The sequence below is a fragment of the Lepidochelys olivacea genome (genome assembly GCF_965140295.1).
Source record: "Lepidochelys olivacea isolate rLepOli2 genome assembly, chromosome: 6".
In the NCBI taxonomy this organism is placed as follows: domain Eukaryota; kingdom Metazoa; phylum Chordata; order Testudines; family Cheloniidae; genus Lepidochelys; species Lepidochelys olivacea.
Genome location: NC_140416.1, coordinates 17,344,260 through 17,359,380, shown reverse-complemented (window position 1 = coordinate 17,359,380; position 15,121 = coordinate 17,344,260). Strand labels below are relative to the sequence as shown.

Genomic DNA, 15,121 nt, shown 5'->3' with positions numbered 1-15,121 from the left:
GGAACTTTAAGTAACTTCAGTTTATTCTGCTTGTTCAGAGGGAAGTACTGTAAAGCTATGTAGAAGGAAGAAAGCTTAACTGACGAACCATAGACTAACATTTAGAACAGCATTTTCACCTTTTAAATTACAGGCTGCAGACAGAGACTGTATAACAAGATTATGTTTGATCTAGAATCACAACAAATTACTCCCAAGAGAGTGGAGTTCAGTTCATCCGATCTCAGCTCATTCACTGTATTTTCAAAGTTTTACAGAAGACCCATGTACAAAATAATTTGCTCTCACAGATTGAGCCTGCTAAACCAAGAATACCGCACACAGGAGCGATGTAGGACTGAATGGTAAACTAACTGCTCTGTATTACTGTCTGCACTCTACACTTGCTAACATAGCTCAGCAATCCATAGTTCATGACCTGCAGAGTCTGCTTTGGGATTTACACTCTGAGCTTAGACAGTCAAAAGAACAACATTATTAGCTTCCATTCACTTAAGGCTCTACATCAAATAAGAATTGTTGAGAGAACAGTGTTTTTCGTTATAGTATCTCCAAGATTCATAGAGACAATTCCACACAAGTCAGCCCTTCACATTTAAGGAATTCTCTCGCCTTCTGATTTGAATCCACTTATGAAGCTCATAAGGCAAGTCAAGAACCAAAGATGCAAACAGTTAAGTTTCAACTACAGTATTTCAACTATTTTCTCCAAGTAGCATTGTCATCTTCACTGTTAACAGCTTTAGCCCAATTTTAATTATGGTATAGAGAGCTTTTTATCACCCAGAGGATTAAACTTGTTTTTATATCCTCTCTCATTAATCAGCCCAAAATCTAGCTTGAAAGTCCACTGGATTGGATTCCACTTATGAAAATGATGATGAGAAAGAAAAATCACTGTGTCCTTTTGGAAATAAAATTCTTCAAGAAACTGAATAACTTCTGTCATAAAGCTCCTAAATATGCACAGACTAGGGCTGTCAAGCTATTAAAAAAAATTAATTGCGATTAATCATGCTATTAACCAATAACAAAATTCAAAAATATTTAAATAAATTGTATGTTTTCTACATTTTCAAATATATTGATTTCAATTACAACAGAGAATACGAAGTCTGTAGTGTTCAGTTTATATTTATTTTTGATTACAAATATTTGCATTGTAAAAAATAATAAAGTATTTTTCAATTCACCAAATACAAGTACTGTAGTGCAATCTCTTTGGCATGAAAGTTGACTTTACTAGTGTGGAATTATATAAAAAAACCTGCATTCAAAAATAAAACAATGTAAAACCTACAAGTCCACTCAGTCCTACTTCTTGTTCAGCCAATCACTCAGACAAACAAGTTTGTTTACATTTGCAAGAGATAATGCTGCCCACTTCTTGTTTACGTCACCTGAAAGCGAGAACAGGCATTCCCATGGCACTGTTGTAGCCAGCATCACAAGATTCCCTAAATTCCCTAATTCCCTAAAGATTCATATGTCCCTTCATGCTTCAATCACCATTCTAGAGGACATGCGTCCATGCTGATGACAGGTTCTGCTCGATAACGATCCAAAGCAGTGCGGACCAATGCATATTAATTTTCATCATCTGAGTCAGATGCCACCAGCAGAAGGTAGATTTTCTTTTTTGGTAGTTCAGGTTCTGTAGTTTCCGCATTGGAGTGTAGCTCTTAAGACTTCTGAAAGCATTCTCCACACCTCATCCCTCTCAGATTTTGAAAGGTAGTTCAGATTCTTAAACCTTGGGTTGAATGCCATAGCTACCTTTAGAAATCTCACATTGGTACTTTCTTTGCATTTTGTCAACAAACAATGTGTGCTAGGTCATCATCTGAGACTGCTATAACATAAAAAAATATGGCAGAATGTGGGTAAAACAGAACAGGAGACATACAATTATCCCACAACGAGTTCAGCCATGAATTTAATTAGCTTTTTTTTTTTATTATTTTAAATGAGCATCATCAGCATGGAAGCATGACCTCTGAAACGATGGCTGAAGCATGAAAGGGTATATGGATGTTTAGAGTATCTGGCACATAAATACCTTGTAATGCCAGCTACAAAAGTGCCATGAGAATGTCTGTTCTCACTTTCAGGTGACATTGGAAATAAGAAGCAGGCAGCATTATGTCCCATAAATGTAAACAAACTGTTTGTCTTCACGATTGGCTGAACAAGTAGTAGGACTGAGTGGACTTGTAGGCTCCAAAGTTTGACATTGTTTTGTTTTTGAGTGCAGTCATTTATGTGACGTTGCACCTCATAATGCTTTATAGAAATATGCTTATGAGTGTAAATGACATAACCGGAATATGTTTTATGCTAGATATGCCATGTAACATATCTTTGCAAAGGTTATGTTCTTCTGCATGTATTCATCCTATTCATATGCATGTATTATTTTTATATCTGAAGTTATGAGCACTGGCTCTATGCTTGTATTTAAAGCGTTTGCTACAGAAAGCATCTAAGGCAGATGTGGTCAACATAGTGTGAAGGGGCTATTCAAGTAACTGGGAGTATTTGGTTAACAATGGACCTTGACAGACACCAATCCACATATGAGCTTTCCTGGAAAGTCCTGTGGAAAACTGAGTTATTCATGAACATGTGACTTGCCCATGTGACTCCAAAACTCCATTTTGTAGCTGGATTCTACACAGTGGGAGAGAGGGGTTTCCACCCACAAGAAAGCCCCTGCAAAAACCCCTCCATTTTATCTTCAGCTGGCTCAAGAGGTAGCCTCTCCACCCCCAAGGAGATGCCTGAAAGAAACTGGAACAAATGACAGTAACTACAGGGGTGGGAGTGATTGCTGACCCAGACTAGAAGGAGGCTAGTCTGCCAAAGAAGCTTACTGGAACATCTCTGAGGGTGAGATTTCCTCTGTAATCACTTTCTTACTGTATTAGGCTTAGACTTGTGTGTTTTATTTTATTTTGCTTGGTAATTCACTTTGTTCTATCTGTTATTACTTTGAACCACTTAAATCCTACTTTTTGTATTTAATAAAATCACTTTTTACTTATTAATTAACCCAGAGTATGTATTAATAACTGGGGGGGGCAAACAGCTGTGCATATCTCTCTATCAGTGTTATAGAGGGTGAACAATTTATGAGTTTACCCTGTATAAGCTTTATAAGATTTATTTGGGGTTTGGACCCCATTGGGAGTTGGGTATCTGAGTGTTGGAGACAGGAACACTTCTTAGCTGTTTTCAGTTAAGCCTGCAGCTTCTGGGGGACGTGGTTCAGACCTGGGTCTGTGTTTGCAGCAGGCTAGTGCGCCTGGCTCAAACCAGGCAGGGCACTGAAGTCCCAAGCTGGCAGGGAAAATGCGCTCAGAGGTAGTCTCCGCATATCAGGTGGCAGTCCCAGAGTGGGTTTCTGTGATTCAACCCGTCACAATGTAACAAAATAAATAAAATAAATCTACATTTGTACACTGCACTTTCATGATAAAGACATTGCACTATAGTACTTCTCTGAGGTGAATTCTTTGCTAATATTTGCACTCTAAAAATGATAAATCAAAAATATAAAGTGAGCACTGTACACTTTGTATTCTGTGTTTTAATTGAAATCAATATATTTGAAAATGTGGAAAAATATCCAAAAATACACCCGACCCTAACTAGAATGCACGTCTATATAACGCGAATTGGGATATAACATGGTCGTGGCCATGGATCCCAAATTTAAGTACAGTATAATTTTTCTGAGCATAGACCTGATACATTGACTGCTGAGTGCTCTCTTGTTGACTCTAGTATGCCACGAGAACAAGAAGCGCAAGTGCAGTTGACGGGAAAGTGTCAGCTATTCACGTAGCTGAAGTTGCATATCTTAGATCGACCCTGCGCGGTAGTGTAGACAAGCCCTAAGACAATTGCTGTAGGCCTAGAACGCCATACAAATGTAATTTAATAAAAATTTACAGGTACGGTACTGTATTTATCTTTAGAAAAAGATGTCAAAAATGTCGGGCAAAAGGAAGGCTTACTCAGTGCAGGAGAAATTGGACGCTATCCAATTGTGCATTGGAAAGTCTCGCATGCCTTGGTGCTTTCATCATGTAAATGTGAATTGCCTGCCGTTTTCGTACAAGAACTCCAAAAATTCCTGGAGGACAAGAGAGATTTTTGAACAATCGTTCTTCACCAAATTTGTCCCTTCTGTGCGAAAGCATCTGCGGGCAAATCACTTAGAAGAAAAGGCCACTCTTTTGCTAGACAACTGTCTGGGGCATCCTCCGGCCGAAAGACTCAGAACCCCTGACGGTAAAATATGGATTGAATACTTACCTAAAAACACAACTTCCAAAATTCAGCCGCTTGATCAAGGTATTATCACCATTTTTAAGCAGCACTATCAACGGAACTTGGTATAACAAATGATAGAAAGCGAGTTGTCTGTCACCGATTTTCTGAAGAACTTGACTATAAAAGACTGCTTTTACATTGGCGGCGATTCCTGGAATTTATTACGTGCTGAAACCATAAACTGCTGTTGGATGGTGGGACTGAGACAGTCGTTTGGCCACCTACTCCCGGAAGAAAATGAAGAAAGCAGATCACAGTCTGAGGAGGAATTCAACTTCAAGGGATTTACAGAGGAGGAAGTTGGAAGAACAGACATGGAGTGGATGCAGGAGCTGTGCCAGCAACTGTCCGGGCTCAGAGTAACTGTTCTGCCACAAAATATCGAGTCCTGGATAAGAGGAGACCATGAAGCAGAAGAATTTTGTCCCGTTGCTGAAAGTCTAACAGATGACCAAATTCTTCAGGCAGTACAACCAAACAACATTCCAGAAGCTGAAGAATTGGCCTTCGCCGTGGAAGAAGAAGAGGAAGATGAAGTGGACGTCGTTTGAACATCAACTGCGACCCGTAGCTGGCTTAGAGACTGCTTTGAGACGCAAGACGTTGAGCCTATAAAAATTATGCAGCTCCGTAGTCTTTTGCAGTTTGCTAAGCGGAAGCAGCACAGCAGCAAGAAGCAAAAGCAAGTCACCGACTTTAAGAAAAACTAGACTAGTTTATTGTAATGTCTACTTTAAATCTCTAATAAAGCAACACTTTTTTTCTCATTTATTGTTCCCTTCAACTAGGAGTTTATTTTCTAAGGTTTTCTATACTTTATAGATGTGACATTTACTGTATACAGTAATTTCATTTTAACGTGGTCCCCGCTATAACGCGATACTTGGCATGGATCCCAAATCCCACATTCTAGTGAGGGTCCGGTGTATTTAAATAAGTTTTCCCTGGTAGTCTATTGCTTAACAGTGCGATTAAAACTGTGATTAATCACTATTAGTTTTTTTGAGTTAATCACATGAGTTCACTGCAATTAATTGACTGCCCTAGCACAGACCATTTCACTACTTCCCCTACCTCTCCCCTCTGTAGTAAACCCCTGGAGAAAACCAGAAGTGCAATACACAAATAACTAGCACTGTAACTTTGTTCCACAAATGAGCCTATAGTAGACATTAACTAGTAAGATCACTATTGATCAGAGGGAAAAGGTTGCAGTTGGATATTCTTTGAAAATATATAGGCAAACCTAAGGCTGATTAGTAAAATGTCATTTCGCTTGCTTACAATGAATGGGAACCATGATCCCACTAAGCAACACTTCCTAGCTAGAAGACTAGCAAACTACCATGCAGTGGAAAGAGAAAGGAGAATCCCCCTTTTCAGGGCTCAGAGTGGAATGAGAAGATCAGCATTGGCAGGAAGCTTGCAGGCCAGAGACTGCCATTTGGCCCCAAAGAGGAATTAAACATGCCAGCTGGGAATGGGAATGTAAAAGAACAATGCAAGCCTGCTGGCCAGTCCCAAACAAAAGCTATTAAGAGATGAGCCAGCTGGGTGAGAAGAGAAGCCAGCAGGAAAGGGGCTGGAATGCTGAAGGAGCTTTGATGGTCATTTCAGCTATTACAAGCTCACTGGTTAATGCAGACACTCCACATTACTGACAAAATGAATCCCATCCCCACCTCTCAGAGTGGAAGAGGGATCAACTAACTGTTGAAGGTGTTAATAAATGAGTGTTTTTATGCATGCTGCCATTAGTTCTTCTGTCAGAAAGCCAGCAGGGCCTAAAGCAGTGAAGAGTGTCTTTGTACTAACAGATTTCAGAGTAGCCACCGTGTTAGTCTGTATTCGCAAAAAGAAAAGGAGGACTTGTGGCACCTTAGAAATTAAGCAATCTATTTGAGCATAAGCTTTCGTGAACTGATGATGAAGTGAGCTGTAGCTCAACAAAGCTTATGCTCAAATAAATTTGTTGGTCTCTAAGGTGCCACAAGTCCTCCTTTTCTTTGTACTAACACTCACTCTTAGGCAAAGTGGCATGAACCAGGCAGAGATGAGCTACGCATGCCTAAGAACACTGTCAAAAATACATCCAGTGTGTGTCTCTGTTCAATTTGATTGTACAGAAGAGGAAGCTTAATTTAGAGACTGGGATTTACATATTCTCAAGAGTTCTTAGTACGGCTATATTTGAGGTAATTTTCCCTGGCTTGGAGCCAAGTAGCTTACAGAAAACTATACTGAACTGAAAGAGGCTGGGGCAAGTGGTTCATTTGTTTAAGTTTGCAGGATCTTGATGCATACACTGAATCCTTATCGAGCCTGAAGTCCTCACTCCGGACAATCCATGGCTACAGCCTCAAGGGCTAGAGCAGAGATTCTCAAACGGTGGTCCACACACAGGTGGCTAGTTACCTAGTGCTGGCTTCTGTACCCTATTTCCAATTGCTAAACTGCATGAGGAAACAGCTAAAAATGCATTAAGAACTATTAATATTTCCTCTTCTACTTAAGCATTTGCTGATGTTAACACAGGGATATTATGCAATGGCAAATTGGAGGGGATGGTCTTCATGATCTGGAACAGGAGGGGAGTTGGTCCACCAGATAGCATCTCTGTATTCAGGCGTGGTCCATGCTATGAAAGAGTTCATGAACCCGTGTACTAGAGGCAACTAGAGTTCTGGAGGTGAGATTTGTTATGTGTTTCTGAATATCAGCTCCAGTTTGTTAATGCTGTGTTTGCGCTGCTTGTTTAGCATTGATCATATTTTGGGAGTTTGTTATAGACACCATAGTTTGAGCTAAAATCTGCTTAATTAGCTGGATACTTAGTTCTGTGTTCTTTAGAACAGTATGGAAAAAACAGAAATTTTAATCTGTATTGCTAAAAAGTGTTACAGAATGACTGGTAAATTCTGAACTGGGTACTGCCCTCCCAGTAAGGATGTATTTACATGTGGGTTTAGCAGCAGACTTTTCTTGTGTCTAACTTTGATGTGGATATCTATATTTTTTTTAAAAATCAATTGTAGCCAATGGAAAACTCCATTACCCACCACAGCACCAGACTGAGACCAGGCAAATCCTCCAAGTTTGATTCTACTGAGCGTTAACTTTATCTTGGAATTATTTTTACATTGCTTGAACTAGGCTCCCATTAATAGAGCTACCAGGTACGGTGCTTCAGATGTAGCACTTCACGCAATGTTTCTGGAACAGCATCAGTCCAGCCACAGCACACAGGTTCTAAATATCTCTGATCTTCTCGAAAGCCTTTACCCAATGCGCCTCGCTGTATGACAAGGGCAGAAAAAACAGGAAAAAGAAAACAGGGACTGTCCAAGACATCAGCGTCTTTATAGGAATACCCAAGATTTCTTGCCAATTATCTTCCAATCCATTTAGCAGATAAATGAATGTGTTCAACCTTCTGACTGAGAACTGCAAAGCTGTGGTACATTAACAGCAGGCACTTATTCTGGCACATATACTAGCCTTATCTAAATAATAATGTTTGTGAACATTTATTTTTACTTTTTAAAATATAAACAATAGGAGTTGTCCTTTCCAATATTGAACTAAAGGGAACCACTGAAATCCACTGACACCATTAGAAACACCAGTTGTCTTACTTTATGAATGTAGATCTATTTGCTGAGATTGTTCTCCGATGTTCAGCTGCCATGTTTACTAGTTCCAAACCCATGAGAAACACTCACACAGTGAACACAGAGCTGTGAGAGCTGAACCACTATAGCACATGTAATTAACTGCAGAAAAAGAAAGCACAACAGCTATAGAAGTATAAAGCTCAAATGCAACCACAGATAAACCAGTGGGCTTTCAGTTTCAATTTTTAACCTTCCTAGCATCCCTTTTTCATGATTATTTGACCTTATAAAGATACGGTTATACACTCTAGTATAGTCGCTTTCTGGAGAAAAAGGAAGCAGGATTTTGGCTGCAAGGAGAGTTCCCCCAAAGCAACCAGCCATCAGACATTATTAAAATACATAATCAGTGTATGAGAGAAACAGTTGCTTGTGCTGATAAGAACAAGCTAATCCCTTTAAAGCCCCCTACCACTTTTACATTTCATCTGCTGAAGTCACTGATGCAACCAATTTTGGCAGTCAGGACTCAGTCACAGAAAACACACAAACAACACAGCAACTGGCCTGCAGCACCTAATCTAGTAGCGTCTAAGAAAAATGCTGCATACGTGCTTGTGACTGCTTTAAGTAACTCTTTCACCGATTTAGCTATAAGACTAATTTCCAAAAACTTCAGTCAGTGACCACCACCACTCATGTGGAAGGCATGTGTGGTAAACTAGTAAGGGGGTACATACAAACTCTGTGATGCTTCAGAATATTGAAAGAACGAACGAAAGAAAGAAAGCTGCAGGCAAATCCCTGGGGTCTTCTAAACCAGCAGGGTGTAAAAAAGACAAAGAGGATAAGAAGACTGTGGAGAAGCTAAAGACTGTGCATGCACATCATTTCTCACAGGTAACTAGGGCTGAACACCTCAGCTAAGGTAACGCTTTATGAGTGACGCAGGTGAAACACTAGCAGAGATAGAAGTGATGGAGCAAGAGGACAAATTAATTGCTGAAGGCCCAACATGTCTCTTGAAAATATAAATGGTGGTCTTGGGACTGTGTTTATACATCAGCTTTTCCTTCACTACTGAGAAAAATAACAATAGTACTAAAGAATGTAATACCTCACAAGAATGGAGATACTGTAATTATGATAAGAATAAGCCAGCACAGCTTCTGTGGAGTTAAAGTCATGCCTTCTCACGTACCAGAATTCTCTCAGATGTGACAACAGTAGATAAAGGGAGAAAAAAAAAAGGGAGATAAGTTCTTGAAAGATTAAATTTTGATAAAGGTCCTTCAAGCAGCTATTAAGAAAATCTGTTAAGCAGAGGGAAAAGGCAGAAACCTTTTATGGATTGGAAACTGTTTGAGAAAGGAAAGAGAACAAGAACATACAATTCTCAATTGAGAAAGATGTTAATATAGCAAGCTGCCTCAAATATCAGTACTGTAGTAGGTTTCAGAGTAGCAGCAGTGTTAGTCTGTATCCGCAAAAAGAAAAGGAATACTTGTGGCACCTTAGAGACTAACAAATTTATTTGAGCATAAGCTTTCGTGAGCTACAGCTCACTTCATCGGATGCATTCAATTAATCTGGACAAGGGGTGAAAAGTGAGGACGCAAAATATAGTGAGCACAAAGTCATTCAAACTTTTAAAACTAGGGAGAATTAAAATTGGTTAAAGGGACAACAAAGTAACAGATTAAATTTAATCCAGATAAATGCAAAATACTACACAATGCAAGGACCAACATAAACCACTCACATATACTGATGAGTTTGATGGACTGGATGATCTACCAGATCTTTTCCATTTTATACTTCTGTGATTCAGAATTAGTTGTGATTGCTCAGATAAATTACCTAGACATCACCATGTTCAGTTCAATAAAGACATCTCAGCATGCAGCCATGGTCCACAAAGCATCTAAAATGTTAGGCAGCTATCAAGGGTGGTTAGAAAGTATTATGGAAAAACCTTTATTCAGATATTTAATCATATGTATTTGCCTTGAAGACTGTGCTCAGTTTTGGTTATCTAGTACCAAACATTACAGAAACAAGAATACAGAAGCAGAAAAAAGTTTCACATTACAAGGAGAAAAAATAAGAGAAATTAAATGGGAGCAAAATAAAATCTAAAAAGGTAGCATTTTAAATATAACTATACATCATATATGAAACTTGATGTTGCTAGATATTATTTAGACAGATTTTTAAAATTCTAAACACACCAGATACATGCATTTGCAGTTGTAGTTACACTAAACTAAGATAAAAATTACAAAAGCTCTCAGTCATTTTCTTCAGGACATAATCTGATCATCAGCTGGGGTCAGGAAGAAATTCTTAACTCAGACAGCATTCCCCCAATTGGTCAGATGCATTACACTTTTTTGTTGCTTTTTATTTTTGTTTTGGATTTATTGTGATTTACTCAAAAGTAATTTGTATAAGCCCTCTAGCAGAAAAGATACTGGATAGATCACTTGTTTCAGAGTAACAGCCGTGTTAGTCTGTATTCGCAAAAAGAAAAGGAGTACTTGTGGCACCTTAGAGACTAACCAATTTATTTGAGCATGAGCTTTCGTGAGCTACAGCTCACTTCAGTTTCTGTATTTGTATGAATAACTTCATACAAAAAGACTGTCTCATATCTCTGCCTTAAGAAAGTTTTACTAACCTGTTTTATTAAATATCATTATTTTAATATTAGCATAACTGATGCAACAGTTTCTCTTAAGCAAGATTACCTCACTACTAACAAAGCATAGGTGCCAGAATTCAGGTTATATTTTTCTGTACAGTTATTTCAAGCATGGGGGAAATACAACAATAAGAGAGAGAATACAAGTTCAGGTACTCTACCTCTGAATATTGGTATACCAACCTGATGTCAACAAAAATCAAGATGTATAAGTCAGAGAAAGAAATGACACTGAGCAGGGACTGTGAATAGACTGTGAACACTTTAGAGATCCCTCTGTATGAATGCATTCATTCATTCATTCCGGTGCAGACTTTTCTGGCATTGAGTTGAACACCCACACCAAACCTTTTTGTATACCAGGAAGGTTATGCTACCCAGATACCAATGCTATTTTGTAAAATCCTTAAGCATGCAGACTGTTCAGATTAGCTGTGAGAAGATCATTTTCCAGTGGGGAAAATGAAAACCCCACACCAATACCACTTCTATCCCTCCCTTCCAATATTTGAAGAGAATCTGTTTCTACATTTTTAAAGTTTACAGGACTAGATGAATGAATTCTATTCATAAAAATTCCAAATCCTCCCCTAACAAAAGCAAAGACATAAAAGAATTTTTTTTCCAGTTTTTATGTTGAATATAGGAACTTTTTCATCTTAGTCCAGTCTCCATTCTTGATACGAACTTCACGCCTGCCTATCTGCAACTGTCCATAAAAGCCACAACATGTCCCGAACTACAGTGGTTTCTACCAGACTCGTGCGCTGTAATATACATACACCCTCTACCACTCCCTATACATACACGCACCACACAGAGTCCAGAAAATACACTACACTCAAACCCCCCAGAGCTACACACCCAGAGCCTCCCCATAGATACAAAAAAGAAAAGGAGTACTTGTGGCACCTTAGAGACTAACCAATTTATATGAGCATGAGCTTAGTCTCTAAGGTGCCACAAGTATTCCTTTTCTTTTTGCAAATACAGACTTACACGGCTGCTGCTCTGAAACCCATAGATACAGACACCTTGTAGCCCCACTCAACAGACAAGCCTTTCACAGAGATTATCTATGCCTAGACGTCCCTCACATCCCATGTCCCCAGGCAGACCTCCCCGCCGTATTACCCTGCTATAGAAATACTCCCATGTTCCCATACAGACGCATATGGACACTCCCCAGACACCTCGTGCCCTGCATACAGCGCACCCCCCATATACCACCCCCACTGCATATACCACCCCCACTGCATATACCACCGTGCAGACAGACCCCTGCACGTTAGCCCCACATACCCAACCCCTTGCATGCCACCCCCATGCAGACCCCTGCACATCAGCCCCAGGCACCCCGCCCCCACACGCCCTGCCCAGCCCAGCCCACTCCCCCCACATACCACCTCCTGCCCACACACCCCCGGTCTCTTTACACGCCCCCCCCCACCGCGGACACCCAGCAGCAGATCCGGGCGGCGGGGGGGAGGCACCTTCCCCCCAGTCCTTGGGGAAGCCGAGCCCCGACACGCTCATCACACCCCTAGCCCCGCCCGTGGGGAGGGGGGGTCCCGCGGCCGCTGCCCCGCGGGGAGCCGGCTCCTTACCGCTGGGCAGGGGGCGGCGTCCGCGCGCGCGGTCCCGGCGGGAGCCCCAGTCCCGGGTGCGCATCCTCCCGAGGGCGCGAGCAGCCGCCGGCTCCAGCCCCGCCAGCGGCGTCTCTCACAATGAGACTCAGCGAGCGAGCGAGCGGGCAGCCGCTCCCCCTCCCCTCCCGGGGGCTGTTGTAGCGCGCAGGCGCACGAGCCGCCCCATGCATCTCGGGAAATGTAGTCCTTCCTCCGCCTGCGCTCTCCGGCCGGCGCGGTCCCCCACCACAGCCCCGGTGGGTTATTCCCATAGGACAGTCAGTGACTGTGCGGCGGCACCCCTCCCCTACTCGGGGACGTTGAAGGTTCGCGGGCTAGGAGGAAGACTATAAAGGGCTATGGAGTGACCTATTACCCAACGCGGGGAATTAGCTCAAATGGTAGAGCGCTCGCTTAGCATGCGAGAGGTAGCGGGATCGATGCCCGCATTCTCCAAAAGTGTATTTTTTTGTGTTAACTTCATTAAATGAGAGCAAGTCCCACAGGAAAAAAAAAACAAAAAAAACCTGGGGCTCAATACAGCTAAATAATTTAAACCAAGCCAGCCACCAATCATTTCAGTTGTAAACATACAAACAAACAAAAAAGGGGGGGGAGGCGGGGCTCCAGCTGGCCCTTTATTATTGCATTTAGTTATAATTATCTATGCCATTTATTATTTATACAAGCGGGGGGGATGACTCTTCCTTTGCCACAAACAAATAAAACGAGATCTCTGCTCTCCAATCTGAACTCCCCTTTATACAAATCCGTCCCAGGTTGTCTGCACTGTAGCTCTGCCTGACTACTTGGTTTGCAGTGTTACAAAGTCTGCAGTGCACTAAAAATGATCATTATGCGCGTGATTTGGGGAATTCAGACAATAGCTGGATGCCAGGCACTCCCGTCAGCCTCCTGTCCTGGGTGTTTTCTTTCAATCCAGTAACATCCCTTCCCATCTTTGGCACTGTTTGCCGAAAGTGAGGAGTTATTAAAAGAGCCCGAAGCGATCATTAATAAATGCAAATGCCATTTAGTGTTGAAATTTGTAAGATTAAAAATATCTGCTTCACCCAGAAGGTCCAGCCCAGAAATAATGAAAAATAAAGACAAGATATTCATAGGGGGAAATTGGGAGACCAGTTTTATTAGAACGGGCATACCAAAAATACTCAAGTATTACAACGAAGAAGAAATAGGGCTGTGAAAATCATTACCCACATTTAACAAGTATAATTATTTAAAAGAAATGAATTAAGTTTTTTTTAATCCAAGTAATAACTAGAATCTGAAATTAAGGTAAAAAATCAAATAAAGAGTTCACATGTCCAACAGGAGACATTATTGAATAATTACCCTTCCAGTATCCCTCAACTCCTAATAGTCTCTAGGAGTTTAACTTTCAACCATTCAAAAATCCAGAATTAACAAATTATAAGGGTTTGTTCAAGGACTCAATTAACAGTTTTCAGATTAATTTTAGATGGTGATCTATGAAGGATGGTTTTGAGAGGAAATCTGAGCTCTAATATTTGACTGTGTTAGAAATTTTACTGTTTAACTTTTAGTCAAATCATTTCATCACTCTGTCCTTGCCCTGTAAAATGGGGGTACTACTACTTCCTTTGTTTGTATTGGTTATTTAGACTGTAAGTGCTTTCGGGCAGGGACTGTCTCTTACTACGTGTATGTACAGTGCCTAGCACAATAGGTATAACACAAACAACAGTAATAAATAAATGGCATCACTTAATTGTTTTAACACTTTGGGGTGGGTTGTTCCAAGGTGTCTTTATGTCCCCCCTCCTTATACCTCTTCTACCATCAAAGTCTTCATACCTCCATGACCCTCCTCGTAGTAAGGAGAGCCGGATGTGGCACCCTGTGAAACTCATCACTGCCACTCTGTGCATTGAGGGGAAAGTACTTTGAAGGTGACAAAAGCCTGGCTTCCTCGCCAGAGCTAAAAGAGGTGCCTGTGAGATAGCCCCATGGCTGGGGAATGAGGGCCCTAGTTTGGGACATACACGCTGACAGGACCACATTACACATTCACGAGATTGCCAAACTGCTCCCTAGAGTTACAAAAATCAACAGTGGACTGTGAATTATTGCACTACATTTTTTAATCTGTTTCATCAAAGAGAGCGATATAGCCACAACTCACTTTTAAAAAGAGTAGGCACTGGCATCTATCTTCTGTTTGTTTGCATCAGTGCCATGTGTAGATATTTTGTATACACCATATGAAGTATGAGTTGTGCTTTCCTGAAGGTCTTGCTAGCTGCTGCTTCACTTTTGCACTTCTCTACGTTGAAAATGTATTGTTTGCAAGCTACAATCTGGAGAAGGGCTACAAACACCTACACATGTATAACAATGCAAAACACTCAGCTTCTTTCATAACATTTAATTTACAACATGACAACTGGAGGTCTCCACAGAAATCTTTGAAAGTACTAATACAGTATCTTTGCCACTCAGGACAGTGACATTAATGGGAAGTGTCCTTATGAAACCGAGGAAGGAAGAGTTCAAATGGGAGAGCATTACCAGAAATTCCACTTGAAAGGGGACTCTTGGCCATTGCAAAGTGATTAAGTGGTGCTTTTTATAGTAACACCCACATAATCTTAGGAAGCCATGGATTTGCTACAATACTTTTAATGTACAGAGAATATTGACTAACACTCTTGCAAAGCAGAGCTCAAAAAGTATACGAAGTGTGTGATTTTTATGTAGCCTGGGATTTTGCAGTGGTCTTATAAAATCTTCAGGTTTTCTGATTCCATAAACATATGAATTAACCAGATGTCAGCAAATCTATCTTGTAAAGA

The 15,121-nt window shown here is 40.8% G+C and overlaps 1 protein-coding gene across 1 annotated transcript in view; it reads right to left on the bottom strand.

Annotated features, from left to right (window-relative positions):
* The window catches only part of LOC311521521 (uncharacterized protein), a 173,757-nt gene extending 161,387 nt beyond the window's left edge, over positions 1-12,370 (bottom strand). The window contains exon 1 of the mRNA XM_084629849.1: positions 12,264-12,370. The gene's annotated coding sequence lies outside the window, so the exon portion shown is untranslated. The remainder of the gene's footprint in view (positions 1-12,263) is intronic.
* Positions 12,371-15,121: the final 2,751 nt, after the last annotated feature.